Below are 15,430 nucleotides of genomic sequence, written 5' to 3' on the forward strand. Positions count from 1 at the left end.
TATCACTACTTTCTTGTCTCCATCTCCCTTCCTCTTCCTCCTCCCGCCCACTAAATAAGTGGCCTAAGTCAAAGTAGGCACACTAACAAAAATCGGCAGACTGACGGAATAAATGCAGTCTCTCAAGGGTCAGTCCTTGACTCTCATATTTACTTCTTCCCCTTCTACTGTTTTTGCCATGGCAATCCCCTCATATCTCCCCTCTCTAATAATACCCCTTTGGTTCTCATCTTTATAGAAATACGTCTGAAATCTTCATCTACAACTTCGGTGCCTTCCTGAACTTCACTTCTGACTAACTGCTGTGAGACATCCAAAAGGATGTCTGCTCCACCACCATTCCCAATTTCTGACATTGCCATTTACCCAATTACCCAGACCTAAAACCTCAGCATTGTATATGATTCCTCTTTTCCCTCCATCTGTCACATCCAATGAATTACTAAATTTTGTCTATTCTTAAACTGGCATCATCTGTCCTCTCCTCTCTGTCCTTATAGACCACTGTAATTGGTTTCCCTGCCGTTGGGCTCTATCCTTTTTCATGTCTCCTACACATTCCTTTCAAATGAATCTTCCTGAAGTACATCTCTGAACATTCCACTCCTTGCTCAACCACCATCAATGGTTGTCCATTGTTTACCGAATAAAGTTCAAATTCCTTAGCTTGTCAGTCATTCAAGGCCCAATATGAACTGGTCCCATCCTTGGTCCCTACTTATTTCATGCACTTTGTCCTCCAATCATGTGGGGTCTCTATCTGCTCCTCCCAGAGCTCTCATGGTTCCCTGCCTCAGTGGCTTTGTTCCTGCTCTTTGTTCCCTCAGCCTGAAATTCTCTCTTCCCACTCTTTTTTTTTTTTTTTTTTTGCGGTATGCGGGCCTCTCACTGTTGTGACCTCTCCCGTTGCAGAGCACAGGCTCCGGACGCGCAGGCTCAGCGGCCATGGCTCACGGGCCCAGCTGCTCCGCGCCGTGTGGGATCTTCCCGGACCGGGGCACGAACCCGCGTCCACTGCATTGGCAGGCGGACTCTCAACCACTGCGCCACCAGGGAAGCCCTCTCTTCCCACTCTTTGCCCCAGTTCTCCACAGGCAGCTCCTACCTGTCCTCCGTGGCCTGCCTCACATGACATTGCCTACGTGGAAGTTTCCCTGAGTGTTCCACCTTCTCCAAGGACTAACTTGAAGTTTATACTTCTGTACTGTGAAATCCCAGAATCCTTTACTTCTCTATCTTATGGCACTTTCTCTAGGTATTTCTGTTCAAATTTGCTTTTTCCTACTACACTGGGAGCTTCTTGATGGTAGGGTACGTGTTTGATTCTTTTTTGTCCTCTTCGTCCTATAGTGTTTTACATATCTGTAGCATCAGTAGATTTTAAATCTTTTTATAAAACCCCCATTATATATGTATGCTCATTAGCCTCATGGTCACAGAAAAAGAGGGCAGATTTAGTTAATGCAGTGCCATTGCTTAAAGGGTAATATTAGATTTGGATGACATCATATAGCTCATTATTTCCTTTTATGTTCTCCTTGATTACATCTGAATTTGTCTTAAAAGGGTAAATAACACGTTTTAATCCTAAGAAATGATGTCTACATTTTCCTGTTGGAAATACTAAGTCAATAAGTGTATCAGTCAAACTTTTTCATGGGAAGACAATCCTAGTATCAAGTTCTACAAATAGTCATCAGGCATCTACAATGGATGACAGAGAGGTAAGACCTAATTCCTCCTTAGAAAAGCCTTTCAATGGGGGATGGAGATATAATACAAAACAACAAGTAATGTAACAGGCTAAATTTCTCCCCTGCAGTGTCCAAACAGTGCAGCCATCAATTAAGTGCATAAACTCATGTGCTACAGTGTGGGAGAATCTCTAGACAAGAATCAGTCAGTTACAGAGATAAGTGCATGGGCTCCCGAGATTCACGTGGTTTACCTTAGAGCAGTGGTTCTCAGTGTGGTGCCGGCCCAGCAGCCTCATCACCAGGAGCTTATGAGTGATGCAAATTCTCGGGCCCCAACCTAGACCTACTGAGTCGGAAACTCCATTGGCGGGGCTCAACAATCTGTGTCTTAACAAGCCCTCCCACCCGGGTGACTCTGATGCACATTACAGTTTATGAAGCACTGATTTAGGACATTACTCAGTCTCTCCAAGTTCTTCCAGTTAGACTTGCCCCTTCTTTAAAGAGATTCCATTGGTCTTCAAACTGGGGTCTGTATTTTCCCTGGGAGAACATGAAGACTCTCCCTGAGGTTTTAAGGAAACCAAGTTTCAGATCCTCAATTTCACTACGTACTTTCTCCTAAAACCTATCTGCTTGAGAAAGTGTCCGTGGTGGAAGCAGGGAGCCAGTTTTACATTTCTACCTCTTTTTACCACAAACTTTCTCTCGGTTCACCAAAGAAAAGCTAACTTTTACCCATCCTAACTCTCACTATGGTGCATTGACCCAGGAATGTAAACACCTCTGGGAAAACAAACAAGGAGGCAATTTGAAATACTGTGCCAGTGTTTAAAAAGTGGAGGACTCTAATCAAAACTGGGTAACAAGTCTCTTTTCAAGTAGGTGGTATCTAACGCTTCGCTTTTAACAAAATTGAAGAAGGGCCTACTTGTATTGTCAGCTGACTGATCATTAAACAGATTTTTCAATGGAACTCTTGTGCATTGCTGGTGGATATGTAAAATGGTGCAGCCACTGTGGAAAACAGTATGACAGTTCCTCAAAAAGTTAAAAATAGAAGTACCATATGATCCAGTAATTCCTCTTCTGGGTATAACCCCAAAGAACTAAAAGCAGGACTCAGACATATATGTGTATACTCATTATTCACAATTGCCAAAAATAGGAGCAGCTCAACTGTCCACTGATGAATGAATGGATAAACAAATGTGGCCTATCCATACAATGGAATATTATTCAGCCTTTAAAAGGAAAGGAATTCTGACACATGATACAACATGGATGAGACTTGAAGACACTATGCTAAGTGAAATAAGCCAGATACAAAATGAAAAATATTGTGTGGTTCCACTTACCTGAGGTACTTACAGGACTCAAATTCATAGAGACAGAAACTAGAATGGTAGTCGCCAGGGGCAGGAGGGATTGGGGAGTTAGTGCTTAGTGCTCACAGGGTTTCAGCTGGGGAAGATGGAAAAGTTCTGGAAATGGATGGTGGTGATGGTTGCTCCACAATGTGAATACACTTAATGCCATTTAACTGTACACTTTAAATGGTGGAAATGGTAAATTTTGTGATGCATATTTTGCCACAATTTTAAAAGTTTCCAGTGATAATTATTATGTAATTTGGGGGGCATGTAACATGAAAAGAGGTTTAAAAAATCAGCTGACATTGAACAAAACTTCACTCGTCCTAACCTAATATGCTTACTTATGTGAATAAAGTTGCTTTGAACTTACATCTATAAAAATGAAAAACAGAAATAAAATCAATGTTGATTCCTGTCTCATTTTAGCATTAAATAATAGTTATCTCAGGTACATGAACTAATTTCACAGAAAAACCTCATCAATAATTGATGACAAGACAGTGGAGAGAAGGGAACCCTTACGCACTGCTGATGGGAATGCATATTGGTACAGTCACTATGGAAAACAGTATGAAGGTTCCTCAAAAAATTAAAAATAGAATTACCACATGATCCAGCAATCCCACTTCTGGGTATATACCTGAAGTAAATAAAAACAGTATCTTGAAACAGACATATGGATCAATGGGACAGAATAGAGAGCCCAGAAATAAACCCACACACCCATGTCAATTAATTTTCGACAAAGGAGGCAAGAATATACAATGGAGAAAAGACAGTTTTCAGCAAGTGGTGTTGGGAAAGCTGGGCAGCCGCATGTAAATCACTGAAGCTAGAACACACCCTCTCACCACACACAAAAATAACTCAAAATGGCTTAAAGACTTAAATATAAGACAGGACACTGTAAGACTCCTAGAAGAAAACATAGGCAAAACATTCTCTGACATAAATCATACCAATGTTTTCTTAGGTCAGTCTCCCAAGGCAATAGAAATAAAAGCAAAAATAAACAAATGGGACCTAATCAAACTTATAAGCTTTTGCACAGCAAAAGACACCATAAACAAAACAAAGAGACAACCTATGGACTGGGAGAAAATATTTGCAAATGATGTGATTGACAAGGGATTAATTTCCAAAATATACAAACAGCTCATACAGCCGAATAACAAAAAAAACCAAACAACCCAATCAAAAAATGGGCAGAAGACCTAACTAGACATTTCTCCAAAGAAGACATACAGATTGCCAATAGACACGTGAAAAGATGCTCAACATCACTAATTATTAGAAAAATGCAAATCAAATCTACGATGAGGTATCACCTCACACCAGTCAGAATGGCCATCATAAAGAAGTCTACATATAATAAATGCTGAAGACGGTGTGGAGAAAGGGAACCCTCCTACACTGTTGGTGGGAATGTAGATTGGTGCAGCCACTATGGAGAACAGTAAGGTTCCTCAAAAAACTAAAAATAGAGTTACCATATGATCCAGCAACTCCACTCCTGGGTGTATATCAGAAGAAAACCATAACTTGAAATGTTACGTGCACCCCAATGTTCATTGCAGCAGTATTTACAATAGCCAAGACATGGAAACAACCTAAATGTCCATCGACAGATGAATGGATAAAGAAGATGTGGTGTATATATACAATGGAATACTACTCAGCCATAAAAGAAGAATGAAATAATGCCATTTGTAGCAACATAGATTGACCTAGAGATTATCATACTAAGTGAAGTAAGTCAGACAAAGACAAATATGATATGATATCACTTATATGTGGAATCTAAAAAAATGATACAAATGAACTTATTTACAAAACAGAAGCAGACTCACAGACATAGAAAACGAACTTTTGGTTACAAAAAGGGAAAGGGGGGAGGGACAAATTAGGAGTTTGGGATTAGCAGACACAAACTACTACATATAAAATAAACAACAAGGTCCTACTATATAGCACAGGGAACTATATTCAATGTCTTGTAATAAACTATAATGGAAAAGAAAAAAACCACTATATTGAAGAGATATCTGCACCTTCATGTTCACTGAAGCATTATCTACAATAGCCAAGATATGGAAGCAATATATATATTAATACACACACACACATACACACGCGCACACACTCTGTGGTAACATGGATGGATCTTGAGGGCATTATGCTAAGTGAGATAAGCCAGACAGAGAAAAATAATTTGGTATGTTCTCACTTATATGTGGAATCTAAAAATGCCAAACTCACAGAAATAAAGAACGGTGGTTGCCAGGGGCTGGGGGGTGAGGGAAATGGGGTGGTGTTGGTCAAAGGATAGAAACTTACACCTATAAGATGAATAAGTTCTGGGAATCTAATGTAGAACACAGTGATGATAATTAACAATACTGTATTATGTATTGATCGTTGAAAGTTGTTAAAAGAGTGGATCTTAAATTTTATCACCACAGGGCTTCCCTGGTGGCACAGTGGTTGAGAGTTCACCTGCCGATGCAGGGACACGGGTTCGTGCCCCGGTCCGGGAAGATCCCACATGCCACGGAGCGGCTGGGCCCGTGAGCCATGGCCGCTGAGCCTGCGCGTCCGGAGCCTGTGCTCCGCAACGGGAGAGGTCACAACAGTGAGAGGCCCGCGTACCGCAAAAAAAAAAAATTCTAATTATGTGAGGGGATGGAGGTATTAACTAACATTATTGTGGTAATTATTTTCCAGTATATTTATGTTTCAAATCATCACATTGTACACTTTAAACTTAATAGGTTATGTGTCAGTAATAGCACAATAAAGCTGGGAAGATGTGGAAAAAAAAGGATATTGTGCTCCATACCCCAATAACCTAAAGAATAAATAAATAAAAACAAAATGTGTGTGAGGGATTCTTATTTTTTCAAAATAGTTTTAGAAAGGCACAGGGGCCAAAAAGCTTGAACATCCTTGCTTTGAGACCTTTCTTGCCACTTTCTCCTCACTTGCACACTGTACACACTCCCAGTCCAAGACTGAATTACTTTTCTCAGTTCCCTCTAGCCATGGAAAAGCTAAACTTTTCCATGGCTAGAGGCGCACTTCTTGATTTCAGATTGAAACCACCATTCTTGGGGAATCATAGTGAAACTCTTGGATTCTGGTACAAGTGTTCTCAGCCAGAGACGACTTTGCCCCCCGCCCCCACCCGGGGACATTTGGCAACATCTGGAGACACATCTGGTGTCACAACTGGGAGAGGCCAGCTACTGATATCTAGTGTGTAGAGGTCAGGGATCCCCGAAAGTTCCTACAATTCACAGGACAGCCTCCCACAACAAAGAATTACCTGGCTCAAAATAACAATGGTGCTGAGGTTGAGAAAACCTGTAAGGCATGTATTCCTGAATGAATGGACAAAAGAATGAATGAATGAGAAAAGAAATGAATGAATGAATGAATGAATTCTAGCTAGCTCAAGTTAAGTCTTGAATCAGTACTGTGTGGCAGGTACTGTGCTAGGCTCTCAGAACATACTGGTGAATGTGACAGACCCAAGGCCAGCTTGAATGGAGCTTAGAAGTGCCAGCCCAACACAATGTCTTTTCTAAGCCCAGAGCACCTTTTGCTCAAATAGCAAAGCCTCCCCCTCTATCCAGACTGACATTTCTCTTGCCTTTGGAGTGCTCTAAAAGCCCTCAACTTTTTCTTTACTTGGGTTAGGGGTTTCCATGTCTCATTTTGAGTCACCTTTCCTCAGATAGTCACCTGAAAGCTCTCATCACTATAACACTTCCTCTTTTTTTTTTAACTGAAATACAGTTGTACAATATTACGTTAGTTTCAGGTGTTCTACATAATGATTTGACATTTGCAAATGTTATGAAATGATCACCACAAGAGTCTAGTAACCATCTGTCCCCATACAAAGGGGGGACATAAAAAATAACTATTTTTATATTTATTACTATATTATTGACCACATTCCTTATGCTGTATATTACATCTCTGTGGTTTACTTATTATATAACTGGAGGTTTGTACTTCTTAACCCTCTTTACCTATTTTGCTCTCCCATCCCCCTCCCCATGGGCAACCACCCATTCATTCTGTGTATCTGTAAGTTTGTTTCCATTTTGTTTTGTTTGTTTTGTTTTTATACATTCCACATATAAGTGAAATCATACAGTATTTGTCTTTCTCTGTCTGACTTATTTCACTTAGCTTAATACACTCTAGATCCATCCATGTTGTTGCAAATGGCAAGATTTCATTTTTTATGGCTGAGTAATATTCCACTGCATCTATTTCTATATCTATATATCACATCATATATATATCCCACATCTTCTTTATCCATTTGTCTATTGATGGACACTTTGGTTGCTTCCATATCTTGGCTGTTATAAATAATGATTTAATGAACACACAGCTGCATAGATCTTTTCAAATTAGTGTTTTTGTTTCCTTTGGGCAAATATCCAGAAGTGAAATTGCTGGATCATACGGCAATTCTATTTTTAATTTTTAAAGGAACCTCCATACTGTTTTTCATAGTGGCTGCACCAATTTAAAATCCACCAACAGTGCACGACGGTTTCCTCTTCTCCACATCCTTGCCAACACTTTTTATGTGTTGTCTTTTTGATGATAGCCATTCTGACAGGTGTGGGATTATATCTTATTGTGGTTTTAACTTGCATTTCCCTAATAATTAGATGTCGAGCATCTTTTCATGTGTCTGTTGGCCACCCGTATGTCTTCTTTGGAAAACTGTCTATTCAGTTTCCTCTGCCTGTTTTTGAACTGGGTTGTTTGTTTGATGTTGAGTTGTACGGATTCTTTGTATATTTTGGATATTAGCCTGTTATCGGATATATTGCTTGCAAATATCTTCTCCCATTCAGTAGGCTCCCTTTTTGTTTAGTCAATGGTTTCCTTTGCTGTGCAAAAGCTTTTTAGTTTGATTAAGTCCCATTTGTTTATTTTTACCTTTGTATCCTTTGCCTCAGGAAACAGATCCAAAAAATATTGCTAAGACTGATGTCAGAGAGCATCTTGCCTATGTTTTCTTCTAGGAGTTTTATGGTTTCAGGTCTTACACTTAAGTCTTTAATCCATTTTGAGTTTATTTTTGTATATAGTGTGAGAAAGTAGTCCAAATTGATTCTTTTGCATGCAGCTCTCCAGTTTTCCCAACACCACTTATTGAAACACTTCCTCTCCTTTAAAACATCCTCATGACTCAACAGCATGACTCCTGAGCAGTTGCATTCCCATCTCTCTGGTTTCACTCAGCTGGCTGAGAGCTGAGATCACTGTGCTCACCCCAGGAAAGGGTTGTTTGCCCCAAGTATCTCTTAAGAAGTAATATGTACTATATACAACCTCATTTACATACTTGATCCCTGTGTTTTTCATCTATGCTTAACTAGTGGTATCTGAGACTGCCCTTTCTTCCAAATAGTTGGTAAATAAGGTTAGCTGTTTGAACAATGATAACTACAAGCAGTCACTTCACAAAGGGCCCTTAGAGGTTGATGTTTCCTTTCAGTCTCCTGTTCCATCCTGAGTTCTTAGGGACCGAAGATTCTGTAGGAAGATCTTCACATCTAGGAGCCTACAGATTCAAATCTTCAGTAATGCAGCCTCTTGGCCACATCTACAAATAACAATAGCTAACGTTTATTGAGTGCGTTATTATATGCTAGGCACTGTGCTAAGCTCTTTCCAAAGGCCAGACTATTGTGAGTGTCATGCAAGAGTGATAGTCACAGACCAAGGAGATTCTCCTTCTCCAGCCCATACAAGTTCTGATGATCTTGAACTTTAAGGCTATTGAGTAGGCCCATAAAAGAAAAAGCTCCTCTAAGACATAGTCATGACTTTCTGATGCAGTAAACATTTAGTAGGTAAGTTTGAAGTGCCTGCCTCCCCACACTTTCTCTGAGAACTGCTTCCCATCCATAATCCCTGCCGAAGAGATGAGCCTAAGCTGCCCAAGTTAACCCATGCATCCTGCTCTCAGCTGACTGAGCCCACCTTATTCAAAGCTGGACCAATTCAATCCTCTTCCTGGGAATCTGGAATTGAGGTCCCAGGACACTGAGCTGTTTATCTATGGGCAACTGCTGCTTGAGGATGATCACGATGCTCCATATGCAGCAGGTGAGTGAATTGAGAAAGCAGGTCGGCAATGAGACAGAAGAGTAGATCAGAGATGCCACGGGAGAGAGACTGGGTGGTCCCATGTAGTGTCAATTCCCGATGGCTTTGCGGCCCCTATGAGGCCTGGCTTACTTTGTTTACTGACCCTGAGTTCTGTGACAATCCCCTGTGTCATTTATTTTCAATAAACTCTGCTTTGTTTGCGAACTAGGTTGGGTGAGTATCTGTTCCTTGTAACCAATGACTAATGACAAATAAAACCTTTATTGAGAAGCTACTAGACCTTACTAACTCTGGAGTATCCTGGTCCATTGTGATTGACTCTCTGAAAACTTATGATGCTTCCGTTTTGTAATACCCACTCTAGTAGTGAGTTATCTGCTGATTTCATTCATTTATCTAGTCACTGAACATTTATTGGGTGCCTACTATGTGCCCAGTGTTCAGAGGATCACATAAGGACAAAATATGAACTCTGCTTTCAGCAAGCTTACAAATCCATTAGGAAATTGAAAATACAAAGCAAAAAAAGTTACTATAATAAAATGCACATAAAACATGAGATTTCAGAGAAGGGAGTAATTCATTTTCATTGTGAAAACTTGGGAAGGCTTCATAGAGGAGGTGTCATCTGAGCTGGAGTTTGAAGGTTGAGTAGGATTTTGGCAAGCAAAGAAAATAAGGAAGAGTAGATTAGTTAGCTATTGCCATGATCATATGCTGTGTAGCAAACCATCCCAAAACTAAGTGACTTTAAACAGCAATCATTTATTCTTACTCATACAACCATAGATTGCCCAGAGATCAGCTGCTCTAGGCTGGGCTCCACTGGGGCTTGGCTCCAATATGCAGGGGTTGTGTGTGTGTGTGTGTGTGTGTGTGTGTGTGTGTGTGTGTGTTCCTTCTGGAGCCCAGGCTGAAAGGGCAGTAGCTGCCCAAAGAAAGCTCTTCTCATGGCCATAGCAGAAGTGCAAGAGAGCAAGTCCAACTACTCAAGCACATTCAAGCCCTTGCTTACATCACAGCTGCTAACGTAACTATTGGTCAAAGTAAGTCACATAGCTAAGTCCAAAGCTGAAAGGTGAGAAGTATATTCTGCCTCTAGAGGAACTGCAGAGTTACATGGCAGAGGGTGTAGATACAGGGAAGATGAACAATTTAGAACAACCACAGAAATTCCAGGCAGAGAGAGAGAGTAAAAAGATGATCAAAAGCATGGAAGTATGAATGTGTATGGATTGTTCAGAGGGACGTACTAAGAATGAAGAATGAAGTTAAAAAAAAAAGAATGAAGTTAAAAAAAAAAGAATGAAGTTAAATTTTAAAAAGTTTCTAGCAAAATTATGGAGAGCCTTGAATGTCATGCTAATGAATGTGGGCTTTATTCTGCAGGTTCCAGAGAGCCACTGGGGTTCACATGATTATATCTGGGTTTTAGAAAAATTAAAAGTAAGGAGACAATTCAGGAGGCCAGTATAACAGTCTAAGAATGCATTGAAGTTGGGTGGATATGAGATGTTTAGGAGATTTTAAGATATGTCCATAAATTATCTGATACGCCTCCTTTCCAAAGGACTTTAGTTGTCCTCTCTTTTAGTGTGTATTCAGTAACTTGTCTCTATTGAATAGAATACGGTAGAAGTGAGGGTGTATAGTTTCTGAGACTAGGTTATAAAAGACATTTGGTCTCCTCCTTGCTCTCTTGGATCACTCACTCTGGGGAAGCTAGCTGTCATGTCATGAGGTCACTCAAGCAGCCCAGTGGAGAAGCCCATCTATTGAGGAATGAGTACTTTTTGCCAGTAGCCAATGAGGAAGTGAGGTCTCCTGCCAATGGCCACGTAAGTGAGCAATTTTTAATACTGATCCTGCAGCTCTAATCAAGCCTTCAGATGACTACATCCTCAGCCAACATTTTGACTGCGACCTCATGAGAGACTCTGAGCCAGGATCACCCAGTTAAGCTGTTCTTAGATTTATCACCCAGAGAAACTGAGTGAGATAACAAGTGTTTATTGTATTAAGATGCTAAGTTTAGGGATAATTTGTTACACAGCAATACATAAATACTACAGCTTAGATGTAGAAGGTGAGGGAAAAGAAAAGGCAATGACGATTCTCAAGTTTCTGGCTTAAGCCACTGGGTGGTATGATTTACTGAGAAGGGAAGAGAGGGTAAGGGCAAGTATGAGGGACAGTGATAGGAGAAATAGAATAAAGAGTTCATTTTAGGACAGTTTTTGGACTGAATTGTGTCCCCCGCCTCCTGCAAAACAAAATTTATATGTTGAAGCCCTATTCCCCAATGTGACCATATTTGGAGATAGGGCCTTTAGGGAGGTAATTAAGGTTAAATGAGGTCATATGGGTGGGGCCCTATTCAGATAGGGCTGGTGTCTTTATTAGAAGAGGAAAAGATACTAGAGATCTCTCTCTCTCTTCATCTGTGCACGGAGAAGAGGCCGTGTGAGGACACAGCAAGAAGGCGGGAACCTTCAACTCAAAGTGAGAGAGCTCTCAGCAGACACCAACCCTACTGGCACCTTGATCTTATAATTCCAGTCTCCAGAGCTGTGAGGAAATAAATTTCTGTTGCTTGAGCTGCCCAGCCTGTGGGATTCTGTTATGGTAGCACAAGCTGACTAATACAGACAGGCTGAATTTGCGACAGCAGGACACTTATGTTGTGGATATCTAGTGGTCAGTTGGAAATACACCTGGAGCTCAGAAAAGAGATGTAGCTTTTGGAATTTGGAGGTGGGTGGGATAGATCATCCAGAGGGAAAAAGAACACAGAAAAGAAAGAGAAGGAGAGGGAATTCCCTGGCGGTCCAGTGGTTAGGACTCTGAGCTTTCACCGCCAAGGGTGCAGCTTCGACCCCTGGTCAGGGAATCAGGGAACTAAGATCTCAGAAGCCGTGCCGTGTAGCCAAAAGAGAGAGAGAGAGAGGGAGCTAGGATGCAACAAGGGGGTGGGGACAGCACCTATAATTGAATGGTTCACTGAGGAAAATAGAGTGATGACTTCGAAGGAGTTTCAGAAAAGTAAAAGTGAACTACAGCAGAAGTGAAGGGAGGTTTCGAAGCCAGAGAAGTTGATCAACAATGCCAAGTGCTAGGAAAATTCATGTAAGAAGAGGATCAAGACAAGGCTGTTAAGCTTTCTAATGAGGGGTTCATTGCTGACCTTGGCAAAAGGGATTTAGTTGGCTTCCGAAAAGCCACCTTACAGTGGGTTGTGGTAGCCACCGTGATGTACCACCCAGTTGTCCCTTCAATGCAAAATCTGTCGCTCAGCTGCTGGGAGTACTACCTGCACAGGGTCTTCAGCAGCCAGCCCCTTCAGAGATGGCCTCAGCTTCAGAGACACCCCTCACCTAAAGGTCACACTTCTTTTCAGGGTGGCACACATCTAATGACTGATTTACGTGGGCGCATAGAGCCCCAGCCATCTCAGTCTAGCTCAGGGCAACTCTGAAGGACCACCTCCACCTGGAGAGCCCTGTGAGGTTGGCTGAGCAATCACTGGGCCTGAATAACGGCCCATCTTTTCCCTCGGCCTAAGCCCGTCTCCTCTCCTTCCCTTCCACAGATGTTAACCCCAAGGGAACTCATTCATAAATAGCCTGCATTCTAAGTCTGTCTCAGACTCTGCTTCCCAGAGAACCCAACCTGAGACATGGGTTGAAGGAAAGAAGCAGAGGCTTCAAGTATAGACTGCTCTTCCAAGTCCTCAAAGAGCCAAAGGAAGATGAGCCATAACGTGAGGGTGAGGACTTTGTCCTCCAAGTCTCTTCTCTACCAGGAACAGAGTTGGACAGAGTAGGTGTTTTCGCCTTGGCTGTACATCTCCGACTGGCAACTGGATGACTAATTCTTCAGAGTTTTTCTTTTCAAATATTTAAATGAAAATATGGGGCCAGAAAATCTTAGATTGATTTGTATTCCCTCCTCCCTGCCCACCACACACACACACACACACACACACACACACACACAGACACACACACACACTTTCTCATCTCCTAGAACTAACTGATTCTCTTTTAGCTTTTCCCTGGCCGAGGTCAGACAGGAAAAGTGATTATGCTGTCTCTTTCCCCTAGCCGAGAAGGTTATAGGGAAAGGAAAAGAGACAAGGAGACAGATGAATGGCTGGAAGCACTTCTAATTGCTGATAACAGGAGCAGCCCTGTCAGCCGGGGTCAAGCCAACCACTACACTTCAGACTTGAACCACTTTAAACGTACTCCTCAGATGACAGGAACTCAGTCCACTGGGAACAAACACATGGCTGGGTTGAAATGTCTAGGAGAATCATGGGGCAGGCCCAGAAGGAAGCTCTACCATTCTCAGCAGCCCTCCAACATGACAGGCCCCAAGCCTCCTCTCTGGAGAAAATGGGGCAGAAAAGAATGCTTACTGAGTGCGTTGTGATCACTGAAGCTTCCCCACTAAGGCCCCGACCCTCAACTCAAAGGGCTCCTTTTTCCATACAGTGCTCTGACTGGAAGCCAGTGAGGGCTCTATGCCTGTGTGCAAGAGACATGCAGGGGAGACAGGTGAGGACCGTGGGTATTGTGATGACCCAGCACCAGAGCAGCAGAATGCAGGCGCTGGGGCATTTTAGGAGGTGCAGATGCTGACTGCCTAAGCCCAAAGTTAAGGGCTACGAAAAAACGCAGAATTAAAGGGATACATGTAGGAAAGAAAACAGGAAGTGTTTTACAGAACATTTGGCATCACCCAGGTGAAATCATCAGTCTTTGGAAGCTTATTAAGTGAATGATAGCAAGGCAAGAGCTGACGTATGAAAGGCTGGAAGATGAGGGTGCATTTAGTTTAAAACAATTCCCCAGGAAATGTTAGGGGAAAAAAGGACATGCTTCAAACACTGTCCCAGTGTAAGGGACTTTCCAAAGTGTCTTTGATGGCGTTTTGTATTTGAGGTTAAGAGGGTGCTACTCCAGAAAATACAGAGGTGCAATGGGCAGAGAAAGGGCTAGAAAATAATTCAGAAAAGCTATAGAAAAAGGAATTGCAACACAGGAATCTAAATGGCCGGATTTTTTATATCAGTACAACTGGAAACATAATGCTCAATTCCCCAACAATTACCTTTAAGTAAAAAAGCTTCACACAATTTTGAAAGAAAGAAAGAAAGAACGAAAAAGAAAAGAAAAAATTCAAATCCAGGAAGCAAAATACATGTTTTGAAGGCACTCACTCCCACTTCCCACATGCTAACCTCATATGGTTTAGTTTCCCCACATTATTCTTCTTCAGCTTCAAAAGCATTTTAAAATCCTAAGAGCAAAAGAAAATTGAAGATAGAAAGATAGAGATATCGATCTGGATATGGATTATAGACTTAGTGTCTTTCTCTATATATGTAGCAGGAAGGGTGAAAGAAATAGACTCCAAGGATATTCTTAAACTTCTGCTTCAAATTAACATCTCCTCCAAAATCCAGTGGTCTTCCACTGAACTACAATGTTACAGTGTTTCATGTCACTCTGAAACGGAATGCTCAGATGAATGCAGTGGGAGCAGATTCCAGCACGGAACTTCCATCACCCCAGAGCCAAGATGCTCTTTTGTCTTCTAGTAACCCACTCACTACTTTGTGTTCGACCTCAACTACAAATTGTTCTGACTCCAATATCCTTAAGTCTCACTGGTCATTTTCAAACTCTGTATAAAATTGTCAATTCTTCATCCACTAAGTCAGCACACTTTGATTGTGTGCCACTTCTATGGCAGGAGCCAAGTTATGTCCTGGGGATGCAGCAGTGATGGAACCCAAGTCTCCAGACGTGAGCAGCCGAGAGTCCAGATTGGGAGAAGCAGACAGCCAACTAAAACACGGAACAACAAGGTCTGTGGCGAGGGGCACACAAATTACTAAAGAGGCACAAGGGAGGAAGATGGGGAGCGTGGAGGCTCTTCCTCCAAGAAGCGACGCCTGAGCTCCACTAAGGCCCAGCCTCTGCCATCGTCCATCCTGAGCTCTGTGAGAGTGGGGACTGTCATTTCACCAGTGCGTCCTCGGTACCTAGAAGAGTGGCTGGCACTCAACAAATGATACTCAGGATGTATGCCTTTCTTTGAAAAGCTTACAAGGGAAAGAATCTGTTTAAACATTTTCTCCTTCCATTTTCATAGCAGAAAACATATTTGCAATGGATGTGTGCTAAATAAATAAATGAACAG

The sequence above is a fragment of the Pseudorca crassidens genome, chromosome X (assembly GCF_039906515.1).
Source record: "Pseudorca crassidens isolate mPseCra1 chromosome X, mPseCra1.hap1, whole genome shotgun sequence".
Classification (NCBI taxonomy): Eukaryota; Metazoa; Chordata; class Mammalia; order Artiodactyla; family Delphinidae; genus Pseudorca; species Pseudorca crassidens.